Source organism: Chroicocephalus ridibundus, chromosome 7 (assembly GCF_963924245.1).
Source record: "Chroicocephalus ridibundus chromosome 7, bChrRid1.1, whole genome shotgun sequence".
NCBI classification, from domain to species: Eukaryota; Metazoa; Chordata; class Aves; order Charadriiformes; family Laridae; genus Chroicocephalus; species Chroicocephalus ridibundus.
In genome coordinates this window covers 56,497,019-56,518,725 of record NC_086290.1, presented here as the reverse complement: position 1 = coordinate 56,518,725, position 21,707 = coordinate 56,497,019, and the positions used below count along the sequence as shown (strand labels likewise).

The following is a 21,707-nucleotide window of genomic DNA, read 5'->3' as shown; positions in this document are numbered from 1 at the left end:
CTATTAAAACAAGCAATCAAATGAGTAAACAGGCAAACAGCCTTCCAAATACAAAAGCAAACAGGGAGATGATGGAGAGCCGCTAACGAAGGGAGGATTCAAGGAGTGAAAGAAGCCGGAGGTTGGATTTAGCATTGGCACGTGGCGAGGTTTGACACGAGGATGCCTCGGTCTCTGTTGCGTTGTGCTGTTTTTAAGCTCGGGCTTGCCCCCGAATCACGGCCATCCCCTTCCCCATCAGTGCTGCGCATCTCGGAGCTGCCAGTCCCGCTGCGCCCGGAGTATTAAAACCAGTTGTACGGAACTGTAGATTATTTTTCCCCATCTTTTCACACGGTCTGTTAACAGCCGAGGAAGCAAACCAGCAATTTGCAGTTTCCTCCAAATAATCCTTAAGGAATGAGTGAAGAAAATATTTTGTCGCAAGGGTATTAATTGTGTCGAGAATATACTAATGAGCTATTGCCCTGCTCAGTGAATCGTCTGCTCGTTTCTCCCCACCCTCCTCCTGCTCCTGACCCCCCCCATGCCGGGGCATCAAGGACTCGGAGCGCATGTGGACGTGGGAAAGTAAAAGCAGAAAGGGAATGGCGCGTGCAGAATAAGCTGTTTGCTTTCCTCTGATTGTTGCTATTAATAAAAAATTACATTAAATCAGTGCTGGAAGAATATAATTGGGATCATCCATCAAATTTCTAGAGGAGAAGGGCGCCCGTTCATCAGCCGAGCAGAGCGGCCGCTGCTACCCCGGCGGTGAGCGTGGAGGAGGGGTGGCCTCGCGTCCCCGTGTTTTGGACGATCCTCTCCCCGTAATTAGCACCATTTTTGTCCATTTTCTGCCTTTCTTTTGTACGGGCAAAGGCAGGAGCTGGGGGCAGAAGGAGGCATCAGTCGGGGACCCTGTGGCTGGACTGGAGACGGCTGGGATTTGAGATTTGAGATTTGGGATTTGGGTTTGAAGGCAGCGTCTCCCCACGGCCGGCTCCCCCTCACCCTGCACAGGGATGAAGGCTTTTCCATCACTTCTGCCGATAAAGCCAGAGGGAAACACCCCTCAGATTCACACCAATAAACTCCCTCGCACTAGGGAGCAGAACAGCTGTAATTTCATCCACTTTTCAGGGCAGCTGAGACCGGTAAATGAAGGAGTTGACTCATACAACATGAACTGGAGATTTTTCCCAAGCCCAGTAATTTGTGTTGGGCTAATGCACCTCTTCACTAGTATCATAATATATAAAGTGGCAAATAACTCATCCGTGTGCTCCCAGCCGGGCACAGCGAAGGGGATGGACTCGGTGCTGCTGGGCTGGCAATGAGGAAATTCTCTTTACCCGCAGCCGGCCCCAGCCGCCCCCCCCAGCCCCACGCTCCGGGGCTTGCGGAGAAAATCCCGTCCTGCACAAATCCTGCACGCCAGATCCATCCTTAGTCTGATCTCTATCAGAACCCTGTGCTGGCAGCTTCTGACCTGCAGCGTCCAGACTAAATGTCCAGGTGGTGGCTTTGTTTAGTCCCGTTTCTGTGAGATGTAATAAACCCTTTAATATTTCCTCCTGCTGAGGGCATTTGGCTCTTTAACTTACAGCTCTTCATGTCTTTGGTAAATCAAACAGGTCAAATCAAACAGGTCTGTCACCGCACAGCATCTTCTCCAGGTTCATTCCCGGAGCTCTTTCCTCAGCATCTGTCTTCAGGCTGGCTGGATGTAATGATGCCCCAGCCGCCTCAGCAAGGCGATTCATTAGCAACGTTCTTTATTAAAAAAGTAAAACACCCACTGATCATTTTCCCATGTTCATGTGTTATTTTTCCATTCCTTCATATGCTAAGAACAGCAAATAAATGACGCCATATACATACATCAGACTTATAACAAGCACTAATGATTCTACAATAAAAGCAGAATGATGGCTGGTAAGACAGAGATTAAGAAAAACAAGATAAATGCACGTGGTAAAATATTTTAAAAACATGTCCCTAATTTCAGAGCATCAAGGCATGATCACAGCTAAAAATATGACCATCCATCAAAATCCTGTCACACGGAGAGTTTGGGACTCATTTCAGACAATGAAGAGCTAAAAGAAATGCTGGGTTTCTTACAATATTAATACATAACTAAGCAATCCAAGAGGAGGATATTACATTAATGGCATAAATGGATCATAATAAAAGACCATTCTGACATGTCAATACTCTTACTCGGTTGTATTAGAGATATCAGAAATGGAAAAGGCCTTTTAATAAGGGCTGGCGCCTGCATCCCTGATGCAGCCCCCGGCAGCGCCCGGCACGGGGAGCGGATCCGACTGGCAAAGCGCCGGGTTGGGGGGGAACATTGCGGTTCGGCTCCGGGCTCTGCCTTGGGTTATTTTAACCTGAGCTCTGCCTCAGTTTACTTCCCCGGGTCAAAAATGCCTTTTTCTTGTCCGCCTGCCCCCATGGGCTTGCAGTGCTTTTGGGGGATGCAACCCAGGGGATGCAGCAGGACTGTCACCATCCCGGCTGGGTGTCGGGGGACCCACCTCCGCCAGCGCCAGCACATGAGCTTCCCCGACAGCCACTTGCAGGTGCCACTTCCCCGAATCCAGCACGTTGCCCGGTTCTCTCACTTGGATAATTGGTTATCTGAGCACTGAAGATTAATTACTGGCACTTAATCTCCTCGGAAGGCACTTAGCGACCACCACGCGTTAGCCTGGCGTCTGCCACGAGGCAAATGCGGGTGCCCCGCTCAGCCCCGCCACCCCCGGCTCCCCACGTCGGGGGCTGCGGGGTTTGGGGTGTCTTTGCACGGTGCTGCCGGGGTACGGCCACATCGGCACCCGCACCGGCCCGGCGGCACCCAGCCATCAAAGCCCTGACAGCACAAACCATCGCCCCGCCGTAGAGCACCGCATCCTGCCCTGGCACCACATTCCCACGCCGGGCAGTGGGAATCGCTGCAGGGGAAGGAAATGGGGCTTCAGAGCGGAGAGAGCGGTGCCATTTCTCCGCGCCTCCAGTTGCACGTTATTATTATTGCCCATTCCGCAATCAGTTTGTATTGTTTCTATAAAGGCAGCGTGAGCAACACGGATTCGGGGAGAGGAAGAGATGCTTTATGTGCTGGGCTGGAAGATTTTCAACAATGTTTTTTTGCTTTTGTTCATTTTTGGGCAAAAGCCATCTCTTTCAAGTGATGGGAACTTTTTTTTTTAATGAATTGGAGATTTGAAAGTTTGGGGAATAGGAACCAAGGGGAAATAAGAAAAAGATGGAGCTGATCCTGCTGCTTCGAATTTTCTGATCGCTTCATGAAATGAATCCAACCCTAAACTGTATCTTGAGTCTCCTCAAAAGAGAGAAGGACCAATTTGCTTTGAGCTGAATGGGACTGAAGGGCTTTTCCCTCTTCCGTTAATTAAAAGGGATTCCCATTAAAATAAAATAAAACCAAACGGAGAAGCTGGAGGAAAGTCTCCTATGGAGAGCAAGAAAAAATAAAGGAATATATTACAAAAACTGGAACAAGATAGAAAATGTTCATTTGGGGAAACATTTTGACGAAGAGAATGGTATTTTTCTTGTTTTCCAGCCAGACAGAGGGAAAAGTAAAGAGGACAAGCAGATGCCCCAGCGCGTTTTCTGGGGCAGCTGAGGGTCCCAGGGGGCAGGAGAGGGGGCTGTGAGCCGGGAGGATGCTGCTTTCTTCTCCTAAAAGCCCCATGGCCTCTTGCCAGGGACTGGCCGGGCAGGACGCCGGCCGAGGGGGCTGCAGGGGTTGCCAAGGATTCGGCTGTGGTTCTTCCACCCAGACAATTCCTGCTGTGCAGAGGCTGCGCTGGCCCTGCCGCCAGTGGGGCACGAGGGAGATGGGGACAGTTTGGGTGCCATCGCTGTCATTTCCAGGGTGAAGATGCTTCAAAGCAGGCTGGGATGTAGCCAGATTTGCTCAGGCTTGGTCTCTGCCATCCATGGAGGAGCGAGCAGTGAGCAGGAATCTCCTCCAACAAAACTCAGAGCATGTCTGTCACTTGACAACCTGTCTCCTCTGGGAAAGGGTCACCCATTAGCTCATGTCATGGTCCCCTTCAGGTGCTGGTGGCCCGCTGGGGGCTCACACTGCGGGTCACAGGTCTGCTCTCATAGAGACTCCCTGGGAGCCCCCTCATGTGCTGGCTCCATCCCGTCCCCGGTCCCCTTCCCTCTGGCCTTCCCAGAGTGTGTCAAACCCCATCTCCATCGATCCAAGACTGCCAGCTCCTCCGCGCTCTCCCCGCACCCAGGGCAGCGGTACTTGGGCTCGCCATCACGGCTCGGCGGCTGCCGGGGATGGGAGGGTGACGGCATGGGGGTGACAGCGCTGCCACCCTCAATCTGGGATGCATCACTGGAGTGTGAACCGTGGCCTTTCGCCTCCCTGGGGGTGGAAGCATGGGGCGGACTGAGAGCCCAGGAAGGGCTGGGGGAGCACTGGGGGGACAGCCGAGCATCGCACTGGGGCGATGTCAGGTCGTGCCACAGCTCGTGCCACTGTGCCGCAGCCTCCCAGGTCCCCCCTCTGCTCCCCTGCAGGGGCCCTGGTGGGAAGGACACAGCCGAGAGACGGTGCCCGGTGTCGAGACCTGGCTGCCCCAACACATCCAACCTCTATTTCCCTTTTCTTTTCCAAGACAATCAATACTGCCTGTCGGAGAGTTTCTTTCTCAAAGCACCGAGGAGCTCATTTCACAGCGCTGCAAGCAAGGGGGATCAAGGGAGGATGTTTTCGCCGACGTTAAGAAGGAGAGAGGAAGCAAAGATGAGGGGCATGAAAGGACTGCGAGAATTTCTCTGACCCTAAACAACCCCCGTCATTTGTAGCCATTTCCCTGAAGCACAGGAGGACACTGCTAGAAAATGTTTAATAACTTGGGTTTGTGGGACTGTGCAGCACTTCTAAAGACAGAAGGTGTTTGTGTCGCAGCGTCCTCAATCAACAGTAGTTTCCTACTGCAAATTCAGTACAGCACCTACCCCAGCCGCACCAGCAGCCGTGCTGGGCTCTGTAGGTGGTGTCAGAAAGCAGGTCCTGCTCATACGCATCACCAGCACCGTGCAAAAGCTCCTTCTGAGCGTTCGCACCACAGCCCTCCTGTGTTTTCCAGGAAATCCGCCCGGAGCATTTCTGTATCCCAGCCCAGTCTTGTTGTCAGCGAGTTTGTTCTCCTTGACTAAAGATTAGCTCAGGGGGATCCTGCCAGTTCAAGTCACACTACGGACTGGACTCTGCGTCTGGGCAAAACCGCCCCTTTCTTAGCTCGGCTACTGCCCGCGCCCGAGCACGTTGTGACGTCCAGCAGATTCACCTCCCAGCACAGATGTCATCCATGCACTGTGTAACGCAAGTGGGTTCAAAAGGTGATTAGGCAAATTAACTGAGGACAGGCTTATCGTGGGAGGGTGAGCCCCAGAATGATGAGACAACTTCTGAGTCAGGATTTTCTTCCCCCTGAAAGCAAAAGAAGTAGGACCAGATTCCTCCCTCTCCTTGTGATCAGTCTCCGGGCATCTGCTCTTGGCCACTGTCACAGCCAGGATGCGAAGGACGATGGATCGGTGTGACCCGAATACGGCCCTTTTACCCTTCCCTGCACAGCTGCCTGTCCAGGGACTCCCCGCCTTCCCCGCGAACCACGGCACGGGCACAGCGGGGAATACGCGGTTCCACGTTTTATGCTTACTGACCCAAGCTCTGCCACAGATTTCACTCCTTGTTTGAGAAATGGAAACATAAATGATCTGAGCAACTTCAGGCGCATTAGTCCAGCCCCCGGAGTACACAAGGCTTTAGTACAAATTTGGAAGGAAAGAGTCATTAAAAACACAGAGCTAAATAGAAAATGACATGAAATGCAGTACAGGAGATGTCATGTTCATCTCATGTTAGGTGCCGGACAGAGGAAACGCTGTAGATCTCTTCTCTCCATGCTTCAGTAAGGTGTCTGATCCCGTGCCTTGTGGGAAATTATTAATGAGGACAGGGATTAATGGGAGAGTGGAAAGTGCACAAGGAACTTGCTAAAGAGGAGCTGACAGCTTGGTGTGCTGCACGTGGTGGTGTCTGCCTTACAGGAGATCGGTCCCGAGGACAATTGAGTAATTTGGTTCCTGACCTTAGCACAAATATTAGGAATGCATGAGCGACAGCGCGGGGAAGCACCGTCGGTGTAGAGAAGGGAGGATGAGTGCCTCTGATTGAATTGCTGATGGGACTTATCTGCAGTACTCTTTACTCTTTTGGTCTGCTCCTGAAAGCAAATTCAAAGAGGGAACGGGCAGGAGAGGACTCTGCTGCTGCTGTAGCGAGTGGAGCACCCATTTGTTGAGAGGAGACACGGAGAATGGCTTCCTTGGCCTCTTAAAAAGGAGGTCAAGAATACGTCAGGGAAGGAGAAGAGTTCTTTAGGTTAAAGGACTATCTTTGCAGAGGAAAACTCACTAGAAACCAGGCAGTAATACATTTAAGCTCAAAATTAGGAGACATAAAGACGGTTTAGGAATTAAGGAGGAAAGCGGCCCTCACAGTTTTAAGACAGAGGCTGATACATTAATGTAAGAGATAATTGCGTGACCTGGTTGCCTTCAACAGCAGGCGACTGAATTGATCCACGTCATCTTTTCCATGAGATGGATGTAATTGATCCCTGTTATGGTCCCTGTGCCTCCCTGGGGTGGCCTCACAGGGGATCAAGCTGGTTTGCAATTCAGTTTTGTTGCATGATGCTCCAGTAACAGCTCTCCAGCCACTTGTCCTGCTCTCCAGCATGACCTCTTGCCACAGGGCACCTTGTTACGATCAGCCAAGCAAGATGCACCTTCCAGTCTCGTAGAAGAAAACATGTCCTCCCGGCACGTTCCCAGTGAGAGCTCCCGGCAGGGTGCGTCCACCCCGCAGCAGCCTCCCATGTGCCAGGCTCAGGCCTATGAATAAAACATCTTTCCGAGAACCTCAGTTTTCCACTGGCTGAACCTAACCTCTGATAGCTGTCACCGGTTTCCCTCTTGTATGGTCAGCAAACTCAGAGTCGGAAACGTTAAGGACATCAAGGCTGAAGACACCATTAAGGAAAGGAAACAAAGCAAGGAGAGAGGAAGAAACCTCATGTCTCCAACCTCAGCTTTCTCCTCCTTTTGCTTGGGTTTCTATTCCTGCTGAGGAATTTATACTCAGGCTCCCATGATCTGGCTTCTTCTTAGGGTAAACAGACGTACCGTATCCCAATGGCTTCTTGGTGCCGTGCGAAACATAAATAAGTAAAGCTTTTGATGTCAGGGAAAGTTGGGGAGCTCAGCAGCCCTGTTTGCACGGCTTTGAAGTGAGCCGAGGCTTTTGCCGAGGTGGGTGGGCAGAAAACGCTGCTGGTAGGAGGGGAGAGGAGCTGAGCTCGGAGTGCAAACAGGAGCGTGATGGGTTGGGAGCGATTGGGATGGAAAGAGGTCTCAGTGTTGCGTCTTGTCCTCCTTGACACCCAGAGCCGGGGGCAGTGGGGAGAAGAGGCTGGGAGGGCAGCAGGGACTTGGCAGGGAGATGGGGATTGTCCTGGGCATGGGAAGGTGCCTCTGCCTGTATCCTCCATCCCCAGAACAGTCATGATCGCTTGAGCTGCTTTCCAGACCCTCCTGGTGTCATTCCTGCTTAGGAGTGACAAAGGGTGAAGGTTCCTGCACACACGGAGCTCAGGGATGCAGAAGGGTGGGCCTCCTGGACCATGGTTCACATTAGGGTTACAGCTGGAGACCCCATAACAGAAGATGAGAGAGAGAAGAAACGGAAGGGAAGGGAAATACCTTCCCAGCTCCCAGATCAGCTCCCAGCCTGGCTTGGGGTCTCCCGCTTGGCTTTGGGTCTCTCATGCCATGGAGAGAAATCACCATCGAGTTTCCATTCTGCTGAGAGTGGTGCCTCTCTCCAGGCCGGCTCAGGGCTGGCCAGCGCGTGGGACCTCCCGTCAGGTCCCACCCCACCCCACCCCGATCAATGGGGAGTAACAGGTCTGCGACTGCGGCTATGGGGACCGCTTGTAAGGAGAGTTTACTCTCCTTGCTGCCCCCAAAATGCCATGAGCGGAGGTCAGGCTGCACGGGAATGCACTGTCACCAGATCCTGTCATCCCTGGGAATGCCCAAATATATTATGAAAGACCAGAAAAGCCATTTACACACAGGTAAGCAGCCATGATGCAGGAGGGAGCAGAGCAGAGGAGGTGCACGCCGCAGCAGCTGCCGTTTGGCTCAGCTTCTCGTTGTCGAACGTGGCAGCACCTCTTTATCGTGTTTTCCAGCTCCCGAGCGCGTCACTCAGCGTTTGACACCCCTACGTGTCGCTCCGGCACATAAACCGCTGACTAGGAGCCGGCCCAGGGAGGGAGCTGCAGCCCAGAACTGAGCTGGTTTGAGTTGTTTTGAGTTCTGAATCACGTCCTTGATGAAAAGCAAAGCTTCAGCTGCCTCCCAAGTGTGGGTTGAAGGGAGTGATGGCTTTCTGCTGAGTATTAATCCTCATGGCAGTAGCGGTATTCCCTCCACAGCTCTACCCATCGCGATGTCTGCTCGGATACCTGCTGGGGAAGGGGAGATGTAGACGCAGATCTGGCCGCTGGGGAAACCTCCGGAGGGGAGACCACCACGGACACCCGCCTCGAGGGCAGCTGGGGGGGGTCTCATAGCCGGCGGCCACAGGTGGGTCCCCACCATCTCCTTTGAAGCTGCTCCACTTAGTTTGAACAACTTAGTTTTCACTAGAGTTGGGATTTGAACCCAAATATAATCCAGAGCTGGGGAGCTTTTCCTCGCCGTTCCTCTTTTTGATCCGTGTTGTTTATAACTCTATTTATCTCCCGCGGGAAAGCCTGAAGCAGGGAGGGACCCCGAGAGCCCATCAGCCTCCCCTCTTCCTCCGCTGCGCGACTCCCCTGGAGAAGCTGTTGTTGCTAAATGTACTCGGAGCTCAGCCTTTCCGGGAAGGTCCCGCTCAGGCTGAGGCAGAGCTGAGCCAATTCACGTTGCACTTTTGTTTGCATCCCAGTGGTTTTGGATTGATCACTAAAGAGTGTGCTTTTTTTGCCGTTTTTTTGGGTTCTTTCCAGGATGCTGCCTACTGTCCCCCTGCATTTGCTATAGCTTTCGTAACCTTGAGGTATAAGGAGATAAAACCGCTCCTAGCTCTGCTGCTGGAGCGAGGACGTGGCAGGGGAGGTGCCGCTCGTCCCACAGCCGTGGCACCGCGGCCGGAGCTGCTATCCAAAAAACGGGGACAGACAAGAAGCGTTTGCACGGGTGCGACTGTAACACAAGTGGGGCTGCAGCGTCAAATCCAATCTTCTCCTTGATGCAAATGGTGGCTCTTGGTGATCCCTTCTTCTGGTCTTCGTGAGGGCTGTGTGCTGCCAACCACAGAGCGGGAAGAAGGAAGCCAGCCTCCCACCCTGGCCATGTTCTCACCCCCCAGCTCGCAGAAGCAAGGCTTGACCTCAGCCCAGTCAGTGATAGGGCAGTGGGACCAGTGACACCGCTGCAGAGCCGGTGCCATCAAAGCGGCTGCAAGGGGTGACCATCATCACCACCGTGGTGACGACCGTGAGGGTCACCAACGCCTCATGGAGACAACACAGATTGACCCAACAGCAAACTTAGCGCTGGGACCTCTGTCAAAATGGGGCAGGACAAAGGTCTGTATAAATCTAGGTCTCACCTTGTCATTCTAATGATTTTGCATGAGACTGGGACGCTAATGGATGGAGAATAGCTCTGGGAGCTCCAAGGCACCCTCAGCCACCAGCACCACTGCAAGGGTGGTATAAGGGCTGTGGAGATCATAGAGCCATTGGCTCTACCCGCTGTCAATCAGCCAGATGATCCCCCTTCCTTCCTTACAATGGCTGCTGGGCAGGTATAAAAGCCTGGGCAGTGGCCAAGGAAGGTCCTGGGTGGTGTGGCTCTGCTCCTGGCCTTCTGGATAGGAAAGGTTTGCAAAGTTTTTATGTGTTTTGGGGCAGATTTGTTTGGGTTTTTTTAAACCTTCACTGATTTAGGGTGGCTTGGGGGCAATTTTGTTTAATTGGGTTTCTCTGGGGTGGCCGCTGTGGGGTATCTGCTGCTGCAGTGCTGCTGCCTGGGGGAAAAGCTGCATCTTCTGCCCTAAGGGAGCCTTGACCCCACGGGTGGCTTCTGTGCTCGTTCCTGCCAGAGCCACCCCATTGAAAACGCTGTGTGATGTTGTTCCTCGCAGAGAGCCCGACGCTGGGTGTGATGTGCTGAAGCCTGTGGTGGTCAGCGTGTGGATGCTGTATGGAGAGTTTAGGAGGAGAGGAGCCCCAGGAGCCAGCTCTGGCCTACTGGGTAAGGAGTATGTCTGGACCTGCTTAAATTTGGGTGCTGCTGTGGGGTAGGGGTGAAGGGTAACAGTTCTGAAGGACTTTCCCAGCAGTTCTGTGGGGATCAGTTTAATTGCCCCAAACACCTGATTGTAATCTGCTACAGCCGGATGATGGATGGGTGGTGGGGGAGACCTGCTCTTGAGTCTGAGGTCACATCTTGAAGGGCTTGTCTGGTTCACAAGGCATCACTTTCACTGGAGGGCTCTTAAAAGCGAGAGTGGAAGAGCTCGCAGCTTTAGTGCAGGCTATGCACAACAAGGCAGCCACAAAATCACCTCCGGTTTCGGTTGGGGAATTAATGCCAAGAAGCGAGTTGCAGCCCTGTGTCTTCTCCTGAAGCGTGAAGCCTGAAACCACCCAAGGGCAGTTGCAAAGTCAGGCTCAGCCCCTGCAGGGGACCAAAAACTGTGGGCGAAAGGGGGAAGTATCAGCATCTCTGGCACACGTGCCCGGTGGTGTCCGAGCCGCAGTCAGGGGGTTGGACAGCTGTTCAGTATCTTCTCTGGGGTCTTCTCACGCAATAAAACCCTACAGTGATCGTAGATCATGGCAACATTATGCAAACTGCCATTTGCATAATCATTATGCAAATCGAGATGGATAACCAGCTTTAACCAGACTCAAGTTGCTTTCAAGTGCCTCTTCCTCAGCCTCACTTTAATCACTTAAAGGGGAAAAAAAAAAAGCCCCACCAAAACTGCAAACTTTCTTCTTCTCTTGGTTAAGTGCTTCCCTGGGGCAGGGAGGGAGAGGACGTGGCTTGTGCAGGCACTGCAGTACCCAAGTGGCCTGGTGGGGTCACTGGTGGCTTTCACATCCAGAAGCCCCAGAAGGGCCGTCCAGAGCTCAAAGCCCTCGGCTTGAAACTGGAGGAGCCCAATACAGGCTCTGCTCCATCCCAGCTTTCTGGAGACCTTTGGAAAGCCTCTGGCCCTTCTGTATCTGAAAGTACTTTGTGGGATTGTGAGGAAGCTGCATAGGAAATGATGGGATATTCAGGTACTGGTAGCTAAGCTGTTCCTGTAGCATCTGAGGGGTTAAGAAGTTTAAACATCTCCTGCTAGAAAAAATATCTAAGGCACCCTTCCCGGTGTGGAAGGGACTGGTCTCAGAGCATCCCATCCCTTCTGCTGCAGGGGTGAGGGAGCTGGACCAGAGTGTGTTTGTCCCCTCCAGGAGAGTTTGCAAGGGCAAGCACAAGCGTTGCACGCATCCGTCTCCAGTGGTACTCTTTTCTTTCCCTCCTTCTGTGAAGCGCTTTCGGTGCAGTAAGGGTTCAGTGGCCAGTGCTGACAGCCCCTTCCTGGGGAGCTGGGTGATGTTACCTCATCGCTGGCCCTTGCTGCTACAGCGTGCGCCTCATCCCTAATGGGACGCTCAGGCTTCCCTTCCCCGTGCCGCTGTGGCCATCCCTTGTTGCTCACCCCCATCTCCCTTCTCTCTGCTCTGCCTCCTGCCAGCCCTGCCTTTCCTTTCCCTGCTTGCCCATCTCGGATATCTGCCTGGGATATCTTCTGGATGTGTGGCTGCTTTCCAGCTCTTACAGCCTCTGTAACACGAGATGAGAGCATTAACCGCTAGACGCTTCTCGTTTTGTTTTCTTCAAGGAAACTCGCAGTCATGGTCCTCATAGACCAGCTCTTGTGTGCCCCATCTCTGCTGGGTTTGTGATAGGCTGGGTCAGGAGCATGGCTGGCTTCTTGGTGATCTGCAGATGCCTGTGTGATGCAGCTGTGCAAAACCTCAGCCCTTCTCCCTCCCCAGACCCTGGGAGTCCTTGGGCGGTTTCTAACTAAGCAGGTGCTCTTATCTGCTGCGTGGTTAAGGGATATCACTGAATGTCCCCCGAGGAAATAGATTAGGAAGAGTGTAGGGTGACTCAGATAAGGACTTCTATCAAGTGGAGAGGCGCCAATACACTATGAGGGACATGAAGATGTCATCCATAGACCTCAGTAGTGACAGCTGCACGGGGCTTGGTGCAAACCTGCCTGACCCACCCTGGATGTGCTTTGGCATCTCCCAACCCATCTGACACAGTGACTCAGGCTTCCTGGCCCCACAGCAGGGAAATGGGGGCCAAAAGGGCTGTGGGGTGCCTTCAGAGCGGGGCTGGAGCAGCAGTGGTGGAGGAGTTGGCCTGTGGCCCTCCAGATGGGGGATGTATGTGGGGCTTGAACAAGCGCTGTGGGCACGCGCCTCTGCAGAGCAGTGATGGACAGTAAATAGGGTGACAGTCCTCTTTGCGGGTCCTGCACCTTATAAATATTCCCCGCTGTAGGACCTAGCTCCAGCGTGACGCTTCCCTGCACGGTGCTGGTTGACACGCTGGTGTCTTGGCCTCTAATTTGTAAAAGTATTAACGTCTAAGTTAACTGAAGGCATTTATGCTAAGCAGGGCTCTCAATGTGCAGATATACAAGCCCTCCTCAGGATCTGGGCTCAAACAAAAAGCAGGCACGTAAGGAGAACTTTGATTTGTTTAAATACGAGGACCAAGGTAATACGGCATCTGTGGCTCTTCATGTCTGGCCATGAGGGAAGTGCTGATGGGTTAGAACTGGCTGAACGTCTCCTGTGCTTCGCAGTGTGTGAAAAGGAAGGGCTGGAACCCCTCCTGTGCTAGCAAAACCGGAGGGGGTGGTGGCAAGGGGCGAGACCTTGGTAGGCGCACAGCGGTGCTGACCTGCAGGAGCCCGAGGACGTAAAGAGTTGGAGAATGGGTGAGAGCCTGCCTGAACATCGTGAGATTTTGCTCGCAAGCAGGATAAATTGCCGAACCATCTGTTTGTGAGCTTTAGGGAGATGATTCAAGAGTCGGGGGTAGAAAGAGGGGCGACTTCGGGAACACTTTGTGTCTTGAAGAACAAAACAGCCCCCAGTGGATGACTTCATAGTGCAGCGCCTGCACCCGCCGCAGTCCAACCCGCCAACAGACCTCATCCCCGCTCACAGAGGAACGTTAATTACTGGCTGGGGAGGGGGGAAGAAAACCCATGGTTGCCCGAAACAGGAGTGAGTGTAATTTGATTGCAGCCCCTGCCTGCCGTGTGGGTCTGGCCGGACAAGGCAGGATGGCTCGTGTTATACTCCAAGAATTGTGAAACTGGGCTTTTTTTTTTCCTGTTGCATCTTCAGTGGTGCACAGGTGTAGGGAGGAGGGAGAAAACGGACAAATAAATGTGCTGGCAAAGCTAAAAAGAGGAACGTGTTATCTAAAAATACACGTAGCAGTTGGAAGAAATCAAAGAAACTAACGGACTATGAATGACCAGAAGGGTCAAAGACAATAAGAAAGCACTTAAATAGAGCCGGGAATTTATTTCTGTGTCAAAAATGGCTCTGTTAGAGACAGATGGTAAAATTGTAAATAGCAGAGTGGAAAAGGTAGAGACGCTCCATAGATCTTCCAAATACAGAAGAAAGGAGGCAGGGAGGATGTATTCGCCACAGACAGTGGCATATAAAACCAGCCTGTAAACTGGCGTATAAAACCCACCGTTTGTAACGCAGGAGGCTTCGTGGCAGCCTGGAGACCATCTAACGCTTGTGAACCTGAGTGTGGAGCCCTAAAGGAGGCAGCCAGGCACATCACCAAACTGCCGCTTCCTCCACCCAGAGGACGAAAGCTGGGAAATTCCCAGGGGCCGGAGGGATCCCAGTGTTATTGCAACTTTTTGGGAAGAAATTGGGTCACCTCGAGGTAAAGTCATGGGAAAATACGTTAGAAATGTTACTGGTGAAGGAGCAGGCACTGGGAATACCTTTGTGAGTCGGCATGGCTTGGTGAAGGGTAGGTTGAACTGAACTGGGGTCTTTATGGCTGGTCTGGAGGCATCCATGTGGCTATAGGGCATGAAAATTAGGGTATATTAAGATTTCTTCAAGACCTTTGGCTTAGTATCATTTGGCATGATTGCTTCAGGTGTATTGTGGAAAATTTAAAAGGGTCCTTATTTGCTGGATGGGTCACTGATGGCTTTTGAAAATGCAGTTATTAGTGGAGGGATCAATGAATGTTTCCCCTTACGTTGGGATCTGCTATGATTTCTCTTTTTGGTTCAATGTCATTTAATATCTTGAAAAGGAAAAAGTAAAATTGCTGGTGTGCTGTGAAGGAGGCGTGGTGAAGGGGAGCAGATCTTGAGCAGAAGAGGCCCTAGTGGCGAAGACGGTATTGAATAATCCCACCATTCAATAGACAGGGCCACACAAAGCTGCCAGCAACCAAGAAAGGCCGGTTTATTTATATGTTACATGCACAGGGCAAAAGATCATCCTCTAAAATGGTGAGTAATCAAAGGGCTCTGCCGTCAGCATGGATAACTGCCTCGGGGGCTCCTCTCGACACTGAGTAAGGAAAGGACCGCTGGGGTCCCAGGTGACCCTTTCCAAGCAGTTGGTGCTCTGGGTTTGAGCTGTCGGGGGGGGTTTCCAGGGCAAGCCTGTCTGTTAGCTGCGATCAGCGTTATCTGTAATAACCATCGTTATCATTGTGGCTAATGGCTCATTATCCAGTGCAGAAGCAGGTCAAGTGAGATGTTCCAACAAGCTGCGAGGTCAAGCCTGGAGCAAGGTGTGAAAAGCAAGAGGTGAGAACAAGCGGGACTGATGGGCTGGTTCTGTTGTGTGATGTGTGAATGTGGCAATTGGGGCATTTTTGGGGTGGCTTCAGGAGGAAGGCTGGCCCAGAGGACAGCCCTGCCGTGGCCGCAGGAACTCTGCTCCATCAGCGTCCCTGTACGGGCCCAAGGCGATACACGGGTCTAGCGCCAGCTCACTTTGAATAACACTTTATACTGGAAGGCGACTAATCATTGGAACAAGCTGTTCCCGTTCCCCTGGGAAGCGAAGGGACTGGTCCCCCGAGTCACCCATCTCTCATCATAGCCGTGATTCGGAGGGGCTGGATGGGGCGCTTACATGCATTATTCTTTAAGATGAGAATAACTAAATAACCCTCCAAGCCCCCTGCTCCCACACTGGAATCACAACTGGCCATGAATAATTTATCTTCAAATAATTAATTATTCAGCTCACTTCTTCATTAGCTGAAGAACCTGAACTCAATTAGCTGCTTACCTCCACAAAAGAAACCCAACTTTTTCTGAAGCAAATAAATAAAATACGAGCAGCTCTTAAAAAAAATAAAAATAAACCAACAACAAAAACCACCCATCCACTGGTGACCCTTTATACCGGATTCTCTGAGGACCTTTCCAAGTGTGGTATTCCCACACTGCTGCTCACCCATGGTGGTCGAATTGGATCAAGGCCCCTCCATGCTCCCGTGGACACAGTCCCTAAAAAAGCTGATCTGGGCCAACTGGGACAGGGCTGACAGGTGACTGGGGAGTCTGGTTAACCTCTCCCAGCCCAGCATCCAGAGCTGCTTTATTTAAGCTGACATACCCTCGCATGGGGAGGTCCTGCCTTCTTATGTCCTTAAAATATTGTTATATTGTGGTCGTGTATCCTTGTGCTTTTCAAAACTTACTCTTTGGGGTGAGACTTGCCCTGTCTCTGGATGCGGACCCTGCTGGGGATCCGCCTGCCTGATGCTGCCTCCACGGCTGTGTTGGCAGAGCTGGGTGAGAAGGGCATCTCTGCTGGCACCGGGGAAGCTGTCCCCTCCTTTAGCTGGCATTTCTCATCCCATGGGGGCTTAATAGGGTGGCTTTTTTGGGGGGGAAAAAATGCTGTGAATTGGCAACTGTTGCTGCTCTCCTTCCCTTGCCTGTTCTGCTGGTTCCCTGTAGCCTCCCAGGTAGCGTGGAAGGGGAGTCTCCTGGAAAAAGCTCCTTGAGGAGCTCTCTGGTTTTCCATGCAGCTGCTTGGTTTTGCTGGTGGTTTGTAGTTGGCAGTGGTAACACCATGGCCAGGGCCTTCACCGCGTGAATCTGCGGGACCGGTGTGTCTGCCTGCCTTGGTTTGTCACTGCCCGGTCTGCCAGAGGTAGTCCAGTGGCCTGTAAGTAACACAGCTGCTCTGCGCTGTGTGTCTTCTGTGTTGGTGTCTGCTCGCCGGGATTAGTTCATCAGTAACGTTGCGCCTGGAGAGCAATGTCACAATGTGACTCATTGCGGCGCTGGCTAGCGTGAGCTCCAGTTGAAGTCATTTGGGGAAAAAATGATGGTAATAATCAGCTGTGCACAGGTCATGGTTTCCTCAGTGTCGGAGCAGTTCATCTGTCTGCTGTGGGCTGGCCCTCCTGGATGGGTTACAGATGAGCAGAGGTTCTCAGCTCTGCTCTCGTGCTTCACGCCAACGTGGCCATCCCAGTCCTGTCTATTTATGCTTTCACTTTAATGGGCAGTAACACCTGTGCCACACCACACTGAAGGTTTTTGCTGGTGTTCTGTAACTCCCAACACACTCAGCTGTGTTGTCCTTGGCCTTGCTCTTTCTTTCCTTCTCCATTCAATATCAGCCCGGGCTCTGGGGTCAATCCTTTTTCTCCCCTTTGTTCCACGGTCTCTTGCAGCTGGAGGAGGTTGTCGCTTGGGTTGTGCAAATCATCCTGATTGCTTTCTCTGGAGAAGTCTCTGTGTAACTCTCCACAGAGGTGGAGCGCCCATCTGCCTTCTCCCCTCCTCCAGTTGCTCAGAGGCCTCTGCTCCAAGAGTTTCCCCACCAGACCTGCAATCCGCTTGCAGCTTTTAAGATCAGCTGCGGCAGACTTGGCAAGGAAGAAGCCGGAGATGTGTCAGGGATCCTTCCCTGGGGGCGGCGATGTCTGATTTCTCATCTGTGTGTGCATCCAGGGTGAGCTCAGCCAAGAGGAGCTCCAGACTGCAGAGGTGTCGGGTGAGGGCAAGACACGGGATGCACCTTTTGCTCCCATGGGAGAAGGAGCTTGGGGAAGGGCCACAGCTGGGACAAGCTTGTCAGTTGTCTGGCCACTAATTCCTCTTCTTCGCAGCAGGTTTGGAAATGCTCAGTGGTCCGTGGCTTGCAGCTTCTCTCCAGCAGCCTGTTGTGGAACCTCACAAAACTAAGCCAGACTGACTAACAAACTGAAAATGGGATTTATTTTTACAAGATAGCAAGGAAATGAAACCAAGTTTTACTCTAACTGAAACCACTTTGAGACTCTGACAAACACTATCAATCCACAGGGGCAAAATGTTATACAAGATCCTACACAACCAACTGAGGAATACTTAAGGCTTATGGCTGATGGCCCAAACTGTGCAATCGCTCACCTAATAAGGGAGGGCTCTTAACCTCCAGGAGTTTCTCAGGATGGTGTCCTGACCCAGGGGGGGAGTCCCCGACTGCAGACCCGCTGTTCTGAGGAGGACTGACTCAAAATGGCTCTCTGGTGAGGTTCTGTCTATACCATAGTTGAATCTGATCTGTGGCCAAATACGGTTGTGTAGCCCCCCTGTTGGCTGAGGTCCCCAACGTCCTCACCTTTCCACCAAAATGCGTTCGTGCTGACTGCCACTCTGTGTGACGAGAGCTGTGGTGGGGAGCTTTGTAGGGGTGGGAGCATTTGCCATGCAGCCCCCCGGCCGCCCAGCGGAGCCAGCCGTCTGGTAGCTGGAGGAAACACCTCGGTTTCAGTGACTTGTGGGTTGTGTGGCCATAGTGAGCTGCTGCAGCTCAGCCTTGGCAATGCAGGGTGCCCTGGGATGCCCTTGGCCGTAGGGATCCCGACCAGACCCCAGGCACCTGCTGGGTCCCGTGTGCCGCAGTTCTCCTATGTGCCGGCCATGCCTGCCCCTTGGCACTCAAGCTGCTGGGTGAGAAACGAGGTGGATTCAGCTGACTTCTTGTTTGGATTATTTCTTTAGATACCCTGTGCCTCCAATCAGTCTCTTGTTTTCTTCCACTGCAAGATGTGTCTGTGCTGCCATCAGGGCTTCGGGCCACTCGGGTGATCCTGAAACTTGGCAAGGCAGTGTTTCGGTTGTGCTTATTGCCACATCAAACCTCCCATCCCCTGGTCGCCAGCATTTAACCCTGCTTTCATCTCCCGCTGCCTGCGATGGCAGCTCCTCTTTTTCCTCTCCGTATTCTGTCTGAGATGCAGATTTGCTTGCGCCCGCTTTGTCAGCTCTGCATTTCTGCTGACCCTAGTAAGAGCTATGCATGCTTTATCACACTCCTTTTTTATTTATTTGTATTCTTTTTGCCTTGTACCAGAGCCAAAAGGGCCTCGGAGTCGGTGTTGCTCAGTTCTGCAGCTGGATGCTCTGTACACCCTGTACTTCTTGTGCATGCTCATGCAAAATTACTTTCTGTGTCCTACTTTAGGCGATATCCCCGGCTGTCATCGAACTTTGTATGGTGCAACCCACACCTATGGCAAAGCCTTTGCTAGAGGCTGCAGGTGGCTCTCTGTGTATGTGTCTCGATCTGCTGGCCGTATCTTTGTTTTTATCACACACGCATTGGCAGGTTGTAATGACTGCTTTTATCTGTTCTCTTGGCAATCTCGGAGAGCCTGCTTCTTCAGGCGGCTTTTGCAAATGCTAACTTCTGTTACCTCAGTGATCTTCCTTCTTGCATTTCATCTGGCGGAGATTAGGCCGTGTGCTGAAGGATATGCATCTTGCAATTGCCTTCATTATCAGATCTAATGGGGCTGCTCACCGCTCGCTTTTTCCAGGGCCTTGCATTTTCTCATGGGGAAACTTTGCTCTGTGTGCTGGACGTGAGGACTGGGGGAAGAGGGCTGTACTTCTGAGACCTGGGAAGGAGGAGGCAGAGGTGGGGGAAGGCTGGAGTATACCCTGTCGCTACCTGCCTGCGATGCAAACGGAACCTGAGGCATCAGCAGGGAGACTTCAGGGGGCCGTTGAAGTCATGACATGGCTGCGTTGATGCACCTCGGCCCCCGGGAGGAGCTGCCCCCAGGCTTGGGGAGGCGTGGGTGCTGCTCCCAGATGGATGGGGCATCCCTGGAGAGGTGCCACCGCAGCACCAGTGGAAGCTGCTTACTACATCTCCTCCCGGGGCCGGGACCGCTCTGCCACCATCCCCTTCCTCGCTTCAGCCCCTTCATGGGGGGAGCATCGCTGCAAGCACCAAACCCCCTCCGGGGGTCCCTGTTCCTGGGGTCAGCAGCGTGGTCCAGCCGGGTGTTTGTGTTGCCGAGCAACCCATCTCCCACCGCTGGGTTACCATGGTGATGGAACAGGGGTGTGGGGGTAGGGGGGGGGAAAGAAGCGTAGAAGCTGAGCAGATGCTGCTTCTCACGGGGCTGCACCCCTGCTCAAAAGCTTTGCGCGGGCCTGTGGGCATGGGGACATAAAGGCTGCAGGAGCTCCCTCCTCTGCAGCATGGGGAGGGGGCAGGGTGTGCATGGGCGCACGTGGGTGAGTAAGAAGCAGGTGACCGCGGTGGACCATCGGACCCATTCAAGGAGGGTTCAAGAAAGCCGTGTTGAAGGCTCAGAGCTTGACCAAGCGCTGCTGAGTGCCTTTGAACGTGTAGCAGGGAGTCACTGAAGGCTCAGACAGCAGAAGTCGGGCAGGAAAAGGACCGCGTGAGCCTGCGAGGCAGACTCGTGTTTGGTAGCTGCCCTTTTTGCTGAGCACAGACTGCTCGGGCTTCCCTGTGCCCTGATGCCAGTCTGTGTCTCATTCATAGTTACTGGCCTGCTTGGCACACAGTGTCCCCTTGCTCTGGCCGGTGGATGCACAGTGTGCACTGGTCAGCAGGGGGGAGGAACACCCCATGACTTGTTCTCCTTCCAGTTGGCTGAAATCTCAGTGGCAGCGTCCTGTCTCTAGAGTGCTGTGTCAGTCGCGGACGTGCTCCTTGGCAGCCTCCACCACCAGGTAACCCTGGCCATAGGGCACCATCCAAAATTGCTCAGCTTTGGCCACTTCTCGGCTGCTCTGGAGACAGCTCTTCTCAGACCGTGAAATCTGGTTTGGTGCAGGGCTGTTGGCAATGTGGCTCCGTGGGGATGAGATTGGAGCAAGCACAAGGAAAGGTGAGGTCCCAGATGGGTGATGAGGATTAGAGCAGGAGAAAAAGGAGGAACTTGTGCTCATGCCCCACGCCGGGAGTATTCAGCCTTGTTCAAGAACAGTCCCCACTCTTTCTGGTCCAGGAAATGATGGGTTTACTCTCCTAATCCCTTTAGGAACATCAGGGACTGGAGGGACAAGTGTGCACGGCAGCTTGGCAGCTGGATCGGGGCTGGGAGCTTGGGGCATGTGTGCCAGAGGGGGACCGGGGGGCTCTTGCATGACAGCTGGCTGTCCTTGCTGCCCCTCTGCTTTGGAGAGAGCAGCTGCTGCCCTGAGCCTCAGTGGCTGCTGACCTCTGCCCTGCCCATCCCATCTTCTCACCCTTCATCCCCTGGGCAAAAGTACACAAAAACCTCCCCAGAAAGCAGATGATCGGATTAGGGTTCGCATGCAGAACGTCTGTGGGCAAGACTTCCAGTATTAAATAGTGAGAGGTCCTCCTCCCACCCAGAGGAGGCCCAGGGCACGTTACAGAAGAAACCCTAGAAAGCTGGCACCTCCTGTAGGTGAGAGCTCCTGGGCAATGAGGCTGGAGGGGAGCCTGGGACATCTATTTTGTGCTTCTGCTGCCATGGGCACAACATCTCCCAGCTCCCCCCTCATGGGCTGGCTCCTCAGGCAAAGTCTCTGATTGCGGTGCCAAAGCTGGATCATGGGAATAATTGGACATTTCCTTCTACAGTTATTCACAGCCAGTTTCTGCCCATTTGTCCTCGTGCCAGCATTGTCTTCTGGCTTCAACAGCTCTTCTCCCTTCTGCGTGTTTAGACCCCGATGTATTTATAGCTGACAGTGATATTCCCTCTTGGCTTTTGTTTTGCTAACACAGGCTCCCTCCCCATGGTCTCCCTCTCTCCTGAACGTAGGTGGCCAGATCCCAGGTTGCGTCTCCTCCCTACAGCAGCATTTCTCCTTAATCTACAGGTGGGATGTGCATCTGCCCTCTGCGTACCCAGACTACGTTAGTCTCATTTGTGGCCATATGGCAGAGTTGTCTTGGAATCCTCCTTCGATCAACCTGGCCCTCTTTTCTGAGGGACTGGCAAAAATGCAGAGAAGAATAATTTTAATCCAAGTACCTGACCTCACACCTCATGCTGTTATGCTACAATTTCATTCCACTTACAGGGTACTCAAGCCTTGCAGTACAATATCCCATCTTCCTATTTTGCAACCAATCTCCTCTGAATTTTCCCCTTGGGAACAAGGGCTCTGTTCAAAGTGCTAAGCAGGCTTGGTCTCACTGTATGCCTCAGGCAGACTAAGAGAATTTTATTTTAATGATCAAATAAAAGGAGGATTTCTACATGGAGGC

At 52.7% G+C, this 21,707-nt stretch overlaps 1 long non-coding RNA gene across 2 annotated transcripts in view; it reads left to right on the top strand.

Annotated features, from left to right (window-relative positions):
• Positions 1 to 21,707, top strand: part of LOC134518825 (uncharacterized) — a 252,227-nt gene that overhangs the window by 221,236 nt on the left and 9,284 nt on the right. The window contains exon 2 of one of the 2 annotated variants that reach the window (XR_010072069.1): positions 10,256 to 10,365. This is a non-coding gene — a long non-coding RNA (uncharacterized LOC134518825). Of the gene's footprint in view, positions 1 to 10,255; positions 10,366 to 14,956; positions 14,996 to 21,707 lie in introns of those variants that run through there. The other variant, XR_010072068.1, reaches the window with a different exon arrangement.